The sequence below is a fragment of the Sinocyclocheilus rhinocerous genome, unplaced genomic scaffold (genome assembly GCF_001515625.1).
Source record: "Sinocyclocheilus rhinocerous isolate Xijiao unplaced genomic scaffold, SAMN03320098_v1.1 scaffold805, whole genome shotgun sequence".
Lineage (NCBI taxonomy): Eukaryota > Metazoa > Chordata > Actinopteri > Cypriniformes > Cyprinidae > Sinocyclocheilus > Sinocyclocheilus rhinocerous.
The window spans coordinates 195,613-208,680 of NW_015646430.1; the positions used below are offsets into that span (position 1 = coordinate 195,613).

Genomic DNA, 13,068 nt, shown 5'->3' on the forward strand with positions numbered 1-13,068 from the left:
CAATCAATCAATCAACCAATCAATCAACCAATCAATCAACTAATCAACCAATCAATCAACCAGTCAACCAATCAATCAATCAATCAACCAACCAATCAATTTGACTCAGAAATCATAAATTATGTATCCTTCTTAACAGATTGTACTAAACACAAAGCCCATGTCTTATTTCTGAATCAGACATTGCAATTTACATTTGCATTAACATATTTTGTAATGAATTGTAATTTTATAATTAATAAAGCAAACATAAATGTAAAAAAAACAACTCCAAAATGCCAAGGTCCCAGTTATAAAAAAAATACAAATAAATAAAAAAATACATAAAAAAAGCAGGCCTACTTATTTATTAAACTTAAATAAATAAATACACGAAAAAAGGAAAAACAATACTGAATCTTTTTTGATTAAAAATGTCATGAACAATTTATTATTTAGAATTCTATGCTGTAAAATGATTTTTTAATTAAAATAAAGATTATTGGAGCATGTTTTACAAGAAAATACTATTTTAGTCTTTCTACTTCAAAATATATAATTTTTGTATATTTTTTTGTACAATTCAGTGTGTTACTTGCCGATTCTTTGTAACTATTTCTGAAATTTACTAACGATTTCTGAGTGTGTTTTTTCCAGTGTAGGTCTCTGTGTCTCTCGTTTTTGCTTTTGAAACTCTTTCTTCTAAGTCAAAAACACAAGCAGAATAAATAACATACCAGTGCCCCGATCCCACAGGTGATCCTCCCAGACCTCGCCGTGCTGCGCGTGGCTGTGTACGACGACAGCAATAAGCTGATAGGTCAGCGCATTCTCCCGCTGGACGGACTGCAGTCTGGTTACAGGCACATCTCCCTACGAAACGAGTACAACAAACCTCTGTCCCTGGCCACCGTCTTCTGCAACATCATCCTCAAAACATACGTGCCCGACGGCTTCGGAGGTTAGAGGCCTTTGTGTAAAAACAAGCATGAGTTTCGTCTTAAGTCTCAGTGTTTTCATGCTGTGAGATCTTCTCGTTTCAGCGATTGCAGATGCCCTGTCTGATCCCAAGAAGTTCTTATCGGTCTGTGAGAAGAGAACCGACCAAATGAGAGCCATGGGCATTGAGATGGCGAGAGTCTGTATCATTAATGCACACAACCTTGAGAGCCCTTCATTTACTTTAATCAGCACTCGTTGAACTGTGTGAATCGACTGCTTTCATTAAAGTTTCAGCATTGAAGCGATTCGTTGGAACAGTGTTGCAGCAGCACAAAGACATTCCTGCAGCTTCTGAGGTTTGATCTTTCCAGGCTGTTCACTAAAGCGCAGGTCTTTCTCTCTTGTGAATTTATTCTACACACATGTTGTGGCTGCTTAATTTTACTCAGATGATGGATGGTGGATGGTTGTATGAATAGATAGATGGATGAATGGATGGTTGTTGGATATATGATGGATGGATGGATGGCTGGATGGACAGATGGATAGATTGATTGGATGGACGGACGGACGGATAGATAGATGTATAAATGGATGGTTGGATGTATAGATAGATGATGGATGGATGGATGGATGCAAAGATGGATAGATTGATAGACAGATTGATTGATGGATGAATGGACGGACGGATGGATGGTTGGATAGATAAGTAGATGGATGGATGCATGGATGGACAGATGGATAGATAGATGATGGATGCAAAGATGGATAGATTGATTTGATGGATGGACGGATAGATGGTTGTTGGATATATGATGGATGGATGGATGGACAGATGGATAGATAGGTGATGGATGATGGATGGACAGATGACGGATGGATGGATGGATGCAAAGATGTATAGATTGATTGGATGGATGGACGGACGGACAGATAGATGTATAAATGAATGGATAGATAGATAGATGATGGATGGATGCAAAGATGGATAGATTGATTGATGGATGAATGGACTGACAGACGGACGGATGGATGGTTGAATAAATGATGGCTGGATGGATAAGTAGATGGATGGATGGACAGATGGATAGATAGATGATGGATGGATGGATGCAAAGATGGATAGATTGATTGGATGGATGTACGGATGTACAGATGGATAGATAGATGGATGGATGACAGATGATGGATGGTGGATGGTTGTATGAATAGATAGATGGATGAATGGATGGTTGTTGGATATATGATAGATGGATGGATGGCTGAATGGACAGATGGATAGATTGATTGGATGGACGGACAGACGGATAGATAGATGTATAAATGGATGGTTGGATGTATAGATAGATGATGGATGGATGGATGGATGCAAAGATGGATAGATTGATAGACAGATTGATTGATGGATGAATGGACGGACGGATGGATGGTTGGATGGATAAGTAGATGGATGGATGCATGGATGGACAGATGGATAGATAGATGATGGATGCAAAGATGGATAGATTGATAGACAGATTGATTGATGGATGAATGGACGGACGGATTGATGGTTGGATAGATAATATGTATGGATGGGTGGACAGATGATGGATAGTTGGATGAATAGATAGATGATGGATGAACGGATGGATGCAAAGATGGATAGATTGATAGACAGATTGATTGATGGATAAATGGACAAACGGACGGATGGTTGGATAGATGATGAATGAATGGACAGATGGATAGATAGATGATGGATGCAAAGATGGATAGATTGATTGGATGGATGTACGGATGTACAGATGGATAGATAGATGGATGGATGAGAGATGATGGATGGTGGATGGTTGTATGAATAGATAGATGGATGAATGGATGGTTGTTGGATATATGATAGATGGATGGATGGCTGAATGGACAGATGGATAGATTGATTGGATGGACGGACAGACGGATAGATAGATGTATAAATGGATGGTTGGATGTATAGATAGATGATGGATGGATGGATGGATGCAAAGATGGATAGATTGATAGACAGATTGATTGATGGATGAATGGACGGACGGATGGATGGTTGGATAGATAAGTAGATGGATGGATGCATGGATGGACAGATGGATAGATAGATGATGGATGCAAAGATGGATAGATTGATTGGATGGATGGACGGATAGATGGTTGTTGGATATATGATGGATGGATGGATGGACAGATGGATAGATAGGTGATGGATGATGGATGGACAGATGACGGATGGATGGATGGATGCAAAGATGTATAGATTGATTGGATGGATGGACGGACGGACAGATAGATGTATAAATGAATGGATAGATAGATAGATGATGGATGGATGCAAAGATGGATAGATTGATTGATGGATGAATGGACTGACAGACGGACGGATGGATGGTTGAATAAATGATGGCTGGATGGATAAGTAGATGGATGGATGGACAGATGGATAGATAGATGATGGATGGATGGATGGATGGACAGATGGATAGATTGATTGGATGGACAGACGGATAGATGGATGGATGGTTATTGAATATATGATGGATGGATAGTTAGATGAATAGATGGATGGATGGATGGTTATTGAATATATGATGGATGGATGGACAGATGGTGGATGGTTGTATGAATAGATAGATGGATGGATGGTTATTGGATATATGATGGATGGATGGATGGACAGATGATGGATAGTTGGATGAATAGATAGATGATGGATGGATGGATGGATGGCTGCAAAGATGGATAGATTGATTGGGTGGACAGATGGACGGACGGACAGATAGATGGATGGATAAGTAGATGGATGGATGGACAGATGGATAGATAGATGATGGATGGATGGACAGACGGACGGATGGATGGACAGATGATGGATGGTGGATGGTTGTATGAATAGATAGATGGATGGATGGTTATTGGATATATGATGGATGTATGGATGGGTGGACAGATGATGGATAGTTGGATGAATAGATAGATGATGGATGAACGGATGGATGCAAAGATGGATAGATTGATTAGGTGTACAGATAGACGGATGGATGGACAGATGGACGGACGGACAGATAGATGGATGGTTGGATGGATGGATGGATAGATAGATGATGGATGGATGGACAGATAGATGATGAATGGATGGACGGACGGACAGATGATGGATGGTGGATGGTTGTATGAATAGATGGATGGATGGTTATTGGATATATGATGGATGGATGGATGGACAGATGAATATATAGATGATGGATGCATGAATGGATGCAAAGATGGATAGATTGATTGGGTGGACAGATAGACGGATGGATGGACAGATGGACGGACGGACGGATAGATGGATGGGTAGATGGATAGATAATGGATGGATGGGTGCGAAGATGGATAGAGTGATAGATAGATTGAGGGATGAATAGATTTTAGAAGATAGATGGATAGAGTTTATTTTATATATTAGGACTTATATTATAAAAGATTACAATGACATTATTTTTATTTGGAATAATTTTCAGTGCTGAATCTTGCACAATAAAAGCGTATGAAGGTCTAATTTAATTTGCAGTTTAATTACATGCACAAATATTTAGACAGAAGAATTAAAATAGTAGGCTATAACTTTTCTTCAATGCAAAGCCCAGTCGTGTCTTCTCCCTCTGTGCTGTGTTGGTGTGGTTTGGTGAATTCTGCTGGTTTATTCAGTCAGATATCGCCGATGTGCCAAATGACTGCTGGATGGGGAATAGGAAGTGGAAGGTGAATCCGGCGGCGATGCTGCTGCAGAAAGACTCAGAGAGACCGAGAGCAGCGCTAGGACAGAATCCACTCATCAGCTGCGGAGAGGGTAAAAACACCAGAAAAAACAGTGTAGAGATCATCCTGAGTTCATACTGAGATCTCTGACTTTTGATTACAGACTTTGGTATCCTGGAAAATCTGAGCACAGTTTGAGACATAGTTGAGATTAAGTCAGATTACTGGGGTAATTATACAAAATTATACAATCTAGTTCAAATCAAAAACAACACTGTCTGTTCAAAATAAAAAAAAATATATATTTCCTGTTGTACCGAACACGTATCGAACCGTGACCCCAAAACCGATGTACAGTACATACCAAACCATGAATTCTGTGTACCGTCACACCTCTTATATATGGGGATTTGTTTTCTAATGCCTCTACAAGTTTGATTAAACCATCAGAATATGAGGAAAATATTTTATAAATGAGGGAAGAACAAAACACTAATCCTGGGTAAGGTATTTATCTGACAATATTATTTGGCCAAAAAAGATGGCTAAACTGCAGCTACAGGTTTTATTTGACAAAAAAACGGAAAAAGCATACATTGACTGCTACATAATCAGTTTTGTTGGTTCTCTCATGTTTTTTTGCATGTATTCATAATTTCTTTCTATCACAGCCTGGTCAAAAATATGTCCACGTAATTTGGCATGTTTCATTGAGTTATCACAAAATATAATAATAATTCTATATAATGAAAAATATATTAAATAAAGTCATACATCGAATCGAAATATGTAAAATATTATTAATAAGTATTATTATAATAAATAAATGTATATAATACAATAACAAATAAATACAAACTGGCATGTTCGGCGTGTAGCCTGTGTGATGATTTTTTGTCTATTGTTGCTTGTCACATTGTTATATGACTCCAGTGGGATCGTGGGTAAAAGCTCAGGCAGACTAAAGACTTTGACACTGACTTCAAAAAGCAATCCAAGACTGTCCTACGGCAAAAAAGATCCATCTTTCACAATCCCTGAAATTCTCAAAGGCAAAATCGTGGCTAAAATCATATATTATTCTTGCACTCAACACAAAGCACACGTCTTATTCCTGAACCAGACATTTTGATGATTTATTCACATATTAATATATTTTGTTTTGTGAACCTGTAGATACATCAGTGCTCGCACCCCAACTGACCATCGATGACCTAAAGCAAACGAAGGTAACAAATTAACGAGGATAAAACATTCAATTTGCATACGATCTTTAGCTGAAATAAGACATTTTTTCTAACCTCTCCACAGACCTACATGAAGCTCGTCAAGAAGCAGCAGAAGGACGTGAACGCTTTGAAGAAGAAGCAGGCGAAGGTGACCGAAGGCTTTTGTTTGCTTGAGTTCATTGAATTGATTATGAACACTGTGTGTGTGTCGCAGACACTGAAGCCTGTAGGGCAGGAAAACTGACGGCACGGATACAAAGAAAGAGGAGAAAACAATCCTGCTTCCTATTTCAGGCCCGCGCCGCACTGCAGAGCTCCCACTGCGCTCAAGTGGACAGGACTGTTGCTCAACATGATAAAGAGAAAGAAGCGCTGGAGAAGCAGCTCGAGAAGAGCATCAGGAAAGTGAGGTGAATGTGATCTTAGTTTTTCATTACACTCACATGCACTTTTCTCTTCATGCTGTTTGTAGTCGGGAAGGTGACAAATATATAGGGCTCTATGATTTCCGCAATGTGGAAAACACGAACGGAATCGTGGAATCCAGTCTTAAAAATCAAATTTGCTGTATAATGCGGAATGTCACAGAATTGGCCAAATTTTGGACGAATAAATCAAAAGTGGGTCAGTACTAGGGGTTGCACCGACTAGTCGACTTCAATGCTCTGCCATGATGCTTTAAGCTTGACTAGTAGCTGGTCCTATAGAGGGCGCAACAGGATAAGAAATCTTTGAAGGACTTCCACATTTATGCTCTGTTTCCAAACAGTTAAAATGACAAATAAATGCATACTCTGAAAGCGCTCCACAAGACGTGTGATTATATTACTGGATGCTCGAATTGAACAGGAGAATGCACGTTTTAAACAGCTTATTATACAGGTAAGTTAATCGCCGTTCTAATCTAATGCGCTGCTGCACTGTAACGCACACACATAGACTACAGACAGTAGCGCGTACATCACGCGCAGATTGCGCGCGCACAGAATCATTAAACGCGGAAATGTATTGTCAGCACTGTTCTGTGATTTCTCAATAAAATAGCTTAGAAACTGAAAAGTTCAAGCATATATTTCTTAACTAAATTCCACAGCTTCACTACTAGTAGAGAGACGCTGCCAGGTAGAATGAATTCACACACGCAATCGCTCTCACTAATGCATTCATATGAATGTAATCTTTACTGTGCTACTTTATCTGTATCTGATTTAGAACGAGCAGAAATCTGTGAGAAATATAACGACCCAAAGACAAAAGAACTGATAAAAAAGCTGTTATAGGAGCAACAGCCATGTGGGCAGCGCTGTGTCATATGCCATAGCTGTGCACAAGGTGTTTGTCACAGCTACAGACTTATTTGTTCATTAATGACGTCATCAGCGACTAGTCGACTTCGACTCGACTTTCATCACATAAAAGTCGACTTTAAAAAATCAGAAGTCGTTCAACCCCTAGTCAGTACACTTAAATCAAAACGCGATATGTACTAGTGTCTCTGAATATTAAGCCGCAAAAATACTGTTTAAATATGAATCCTGCATGTGAATGAATGGCGCAGACGTGTTTTCAGCCTCAATATATGAGTAACACATGATCATAATCTCTAGAGCTGCTCCGAGAGTCACTTCATTTTACCGTGTCTTTTGAGAAAAACTATCATCATATCATATACAAACAGAAACTTAAAGCTCTTCACAGCAACCCGTCAACATAAAAGTTCAGTTTAACTTGAAGAAACTGTGACAGAAATATTACTTAATGTAGTATTACTTAATGTACTTACAATATTACCTAATATTACTTAAATTATTATTAAAACACTATTTTGTTTAAGGAATATGTACCAGAAAAAATTATTTACCAGAAAAACGTAAATACACAACACAGTATTTCTAGGGGGAAAAAATGAAGAAAAAGAAAATAATATATATTTTTTTAAATAAAATCAATTATTTAGATATGGTTTTGATTATGAAAATTTTATGAAACCACTAAAATGGAATTCAGAAAATTAATGGAAAGCACAGAATTTGGTAAAAAATAAAATAAATAAATTGCTGTTAAATTGTGTAAGTTTCATGATTTCAATTAATTAGACAAATTAATTAGACAAATAAAACGGAATCCAGAAAAATTTACAGAATTTGGATAAAATAAAACAGAATTTGGGGATTTCATAGGGCGCTGCTTTTTATTATCCAACATCAAGGTTTAATGTTAAAATATATACAGTGGCACCAAAAATGTGTTTATTTCAGGCACATACTGTATATGAATGTGCATTTTCTTTATTATGTTTAAAGTGGTTTGGTGATTTTTTTGAGGATGTAACTCTCAACGTGATCCATTGACCACAATCAAACACAGACACAATACTGACCGTCTTCACTGAGTGTATTTCTATTCACTTTATAACCTGTCCAACTTTCTGTCAAACCAGTTTATCTAATGCAATGACTTTTAGACATACAAGGACTGCATGTATTTATATTTACATTTATTCATTTATCAGACTCTTTTATCCAAAGTGTTTTAAATTATATTATATTGAATGACTGTTTACCAGTTCTTTCATTTTTTTCTTTCTTTTTTTTTTTTTTTCCTTTTAGTGTTTATGTAATCATAATAAAATGGCATACACAACATATTTTACTTCTGTAATTTGGCATGTTCCTGAGTGAAACAAGAGACATAAATAAGTAAATAAAAGTAATTTTATACATTACAAATTAATGAAAGATTACAATGACATTATTTTTATGTAATTTGGCAAATACCTGAGTGAAACAAAACATACAAACATATGTAAATAAATTAATTAATTTTTTTGATTTTATGCATCAGGAGTTATTATATTTTAATATATTTATTTTATTTTTACTGGTTTTATTGTGGATGATTTATTAGTGCATTCTAAAGAAAATGTATATATTCATAATCTTTCATCAAAAATAGGGAGTTTATTAAGTAATTGCACAATATATTTTTATATTTTTATATTTTTATAAAAATATTATATATATTACATTTGGTTAAGTTTGGTTCGGTTCCTGGTCTTTTTATGAATGATCTATCAGTGCATTCTAAAGAAAAAAAAATTATATTCATAATCTTTTATCAAAATTATTTATTTATCTATAATATAATATTAGATTTTTATACATCAGGAGTTATTATATTTTAATAGTTATTATATTTTAATAAAATATTACAATGACATTATTTGTATGTAATTTGGCATATTCCTAAACAAATAAATAAATGTGATTTTATACATCAGGAGTTATTATATTTTAATTACAGATTATTGTTGCATTATTTTTTTTATGATAGATAGATAGATTAATAAATTGTATTCATCAGGAGGTGTTATGATATTATTTTTATTTGTAATAATTTACAGTGCTGAATTTTGCACAATATTAGCCAGAATGTGTTTCAAAAAGTAAATGAAGGTCAAATTTGATTTCAGGTTCACTTTAAATGATCATGCAGTGAATCTTTAAAAGTACAAATATTCAATCAGTCTCTCAATTAATGAGAGGCCATAAATGACATACTATATGTCATTAATTATAGTAAAATTTGATGAATGTTTTTTTTTTAATATACATGTATAATTAGAGCATTGACAAGCTCAGCTAAACCCATTACATGTGAGTCACTGTAGATCTACATGCTATGAGCCTTATGAAAACCAAAAGACTAAGCCAGAACCATATAAATGAAGCATAAACAGTTTATTTTGAGTGTAAAACAGGACAAACTCTCATCATCTGTTCATCTGCAGTGACAGTTACAGCCTTAAAATGAGCAGAGACATGGAAAGGCAAATCACAAGTCAAAGGTACTGAGTCCTTCATTCACTTCCAGCTACTTGTTTTACTCCAGCAGGATCTGAGTATTGAAATGCTCTCTGTTGTCCCTGTACGCAGGTGAAGGTCATGGTGGCCGCTCATGCGCTGGAATGGGCAGAAATGATCAAATGGCACTTGGCTGAAGAGCAGACTGTGAGAGAGCAGCACGTGATTCAGCAGTACGAGACGCTCCGGAAACTCCTGCTGATGGAGCAGGAGCAGCAAACCCAGCAGCTCGCGCTCCTGCATGAAAGGTGAGAGAGAGACGCACAGGTCTGGGTTGAACTTGGGGTGAATTTAGTCCTAGAAGGTTTACAGTCGAGTGTGTTCCTCTGTTCATTGCTGGCCTCAGGACAATGACCTGTAGCGCTGGAGAAAGTGGACGTCTCTACAAAGATTTTCATGTCTTTAAATCTTTGTACTTTTATGAATCTTGCAGTTTTGGATGTGTTGGAAAATTGTGTGTCATGCAGCTATGTAATGCGCACCTAATTTGACAACATGAAAATGTACTCTATTTATATTTTATTTATACAATTATTTTATATATTAAAGAATTATATATTATATTATATTATATTATATATTATATTGATGTGACATGATATATTTGTGCATTATATATATATATTATTTTATATATTTATATTTACAATTTTAATAAAAAATATTATATATTATGTTACGTTATGTTACGTTCCTGGTCTTATTGTGAATGATCTATCAGTGCATTCTAAAAAATTTTTTTTTTATATTATATTCATAATCTTTTATCAAAATTATTTATATATCTATAATATAATATACTATAATATAATGCAACTAAGTGCCACTCTTTAGCACAAACCCCTTCGTCTTCAATAATTTAACTAGGCATTATATACGCTGCTATAGGATTGTGCCATGTGTATCATTATTTTCCTGGCAAACGCGCCTCCTTTCAATGCAAACAGTGAGTGCTGGATTCACAGAGGCATCACTATGTGCCTGATAATTGCAATTAACGTCTGTGTACATTTCCTATTGATCATGTCAGCAGTGATCCATCACATGACGGAGGTGTCCGGGCACATGTCCAGATGTGTAGTCGAGCGCACTGTCAGCGTTACAGTCCCAGTGACGCGGTCAGATGGCAGTAGACCTCTGCTCAGATCCGGCTGTACGCTGGAGAATCGCTCCATGCAAATCGTGATCGGCGCTGATTTTGTGGGCGTGTTTATGGCATTACTTGATTTGCATAATTGCTTTAGTGAATCAGGTCCTGAAACAATGCAATGCTAAACAGTGCTATTCATTCTGACTGAATTCTCCCTTGTGTGTGTTTCTCATGGGCTTTTGTTCCATATGAAGTGTGTGTGTGTGTGTTGTATCTGTTCTCACAGCCACTGTTGTATTCTCTGTGTTCTTATTGAATATTTTACATTAACTCTATTGGACTTTAGGCAGCATATATAGTGTCTACTCTTGTTGTGCAGTACAACCCCTAGATATTATATCTCACTGTATGAGTCATTTTATATTGCAGTAACAGTCTGTATCACAAATTAGTTATTTTTTCTGGAAATAAAATAAAAATGGTTTATGTATTTAATAGCCATATGGTAGTGCCTACTGTATTAAGTACTTATAAATAAAAAGTGCTTCCAAACATCAGATTGCAAATAACAGTGACACTTTGCAACAAGGTTTCACTTGTTAACATTGGTTGTCTAAAGCATTTATTAATCTTAGTAAATGTTAAATTCAAAACATTTACTACTACATAATTAAAATCAAAACTTGTATTTGTTAATATTATTTAATGGACCTGAACTAACATCAGTGTTATTTTAGCATCATTGTTAATAGTTTTTGTTAATATCTTAAATAAAATTTTAATATTTTAATATTTTCTGTTTTAATTTAAATTGTAAAGTCTGTCATTTTCCATTTTTCCATTTTTCAATTACTTTTTGTATTTTTAAATGTGTCTATAATTTTTATTAAGTTTTAGTTTTCAGTTTTATTTTATTTACTTTTATTTATTTTAGTACTTCATCTTAAAATAAATGAAAATGAGAAATGTTGCCTTGGAAACTAGCTGAAATAAAATAAGTTTATTTTTTTTATATTTTATTCTAATTTAATATTCATTGTATTTCAAGTAATTTTTTTTATTTATTATTATTTATTTTTTAGTTAACAATAATAACCCTGGCTAAAGTGAACTAACAATGAACAAGTGTATTTAGTTATATTTTTTATACTAACTTTAACAAAGATTAATAAATATTGAAACAAATGCATTACTCATTGTTTGTTAATGTTAGTTAATGCATTAACTAATGGCATCTTATTATAAAATGTTACCAAATAACATATGAGGAAGTCAGACATCTGTGCGACAACAACTTCACATTGTGAAACACCTGAGTTCATAAGAAAATACTTAAAACTGTCAAACTAATGTGTGTGTGTTACAAATATCTCAAAACATCTCTACTAGTTGACATTTGTACTGCTGCACAAAGTATGCATATAAATACAGCCCTACTTTTTTTTAAATTATAGAGCAAACCGATGTTTGGCAAAGACCGAATTGAAGTATTTTCCTGCTCCTCTTACAGACAGAGTAAAGAGATGCGAAGCAACCAAGCGAAGACCTCGATGGAGAGCAGCAAAGCCATCAGTCAAGACAAAAGCATTAAGAACAAGGCTGAGAGGGAACGCTAATAATACTTCACTTTAAAACTCATACGACCAGCATTACTTTGTAGTTGCAATTTCCTCTGTGCTTTGCTTGTATTTTGAGGCATAAAGCATTGAACCATCTTGTGCAATTTCATCCATATAATTTGTGCTTTTTTAGGGTCAAGCACCATCTAAATCCATTTATCTATTTTTCTCTGATTGTATGGGTGAACTCAATACACTGGGGTTTCCACCATTTACAATGTTGTTAAAGGGGTCCTATTATGCTTTTTCACTTTTTCAACTTTAGTTAGTCTGTAATGTTGCTGTTTGAGCATAAAAAGGATCTGCAAAGTTACAAAGCTCAAAGTCCACTTCAAAAGGAGATATTTTATTTAACAGAAATCACTTTTCAAAAACTACAACGAACGACTCGTTTGGACTACAACGCACATTTTCCGGGATTTGTGATATCACAAAGATCGACGAATGGGACGAGACCTGGTAATGAGTGTTATCACTATGTCAGAGACACGCTAGCTTTCCCAAGGCAGACGAACTTAAGAGTGGTTACAATCATCCGGGTTTAAAGGGGTCATATGATGCTGCTAAAAAGAACATTATTTTGTGTATTTGGT

The 13,068-nt window shown here is 35.3% G+C and overlaps 1 pseudogene; it reads left to right on the forward strand.

Annotated features, from left to right (window-relative positions):
- The window catches only part of LOC107707790 (1-phosphatidylinositol 4,5-bisphosphate phosphodiesterase beta-4-like), a 60,886-nt pseudogene that overhangs the window by 38,988 nt on the left and 8,830 nt on the right, over positions 1–13,068 (forward strand).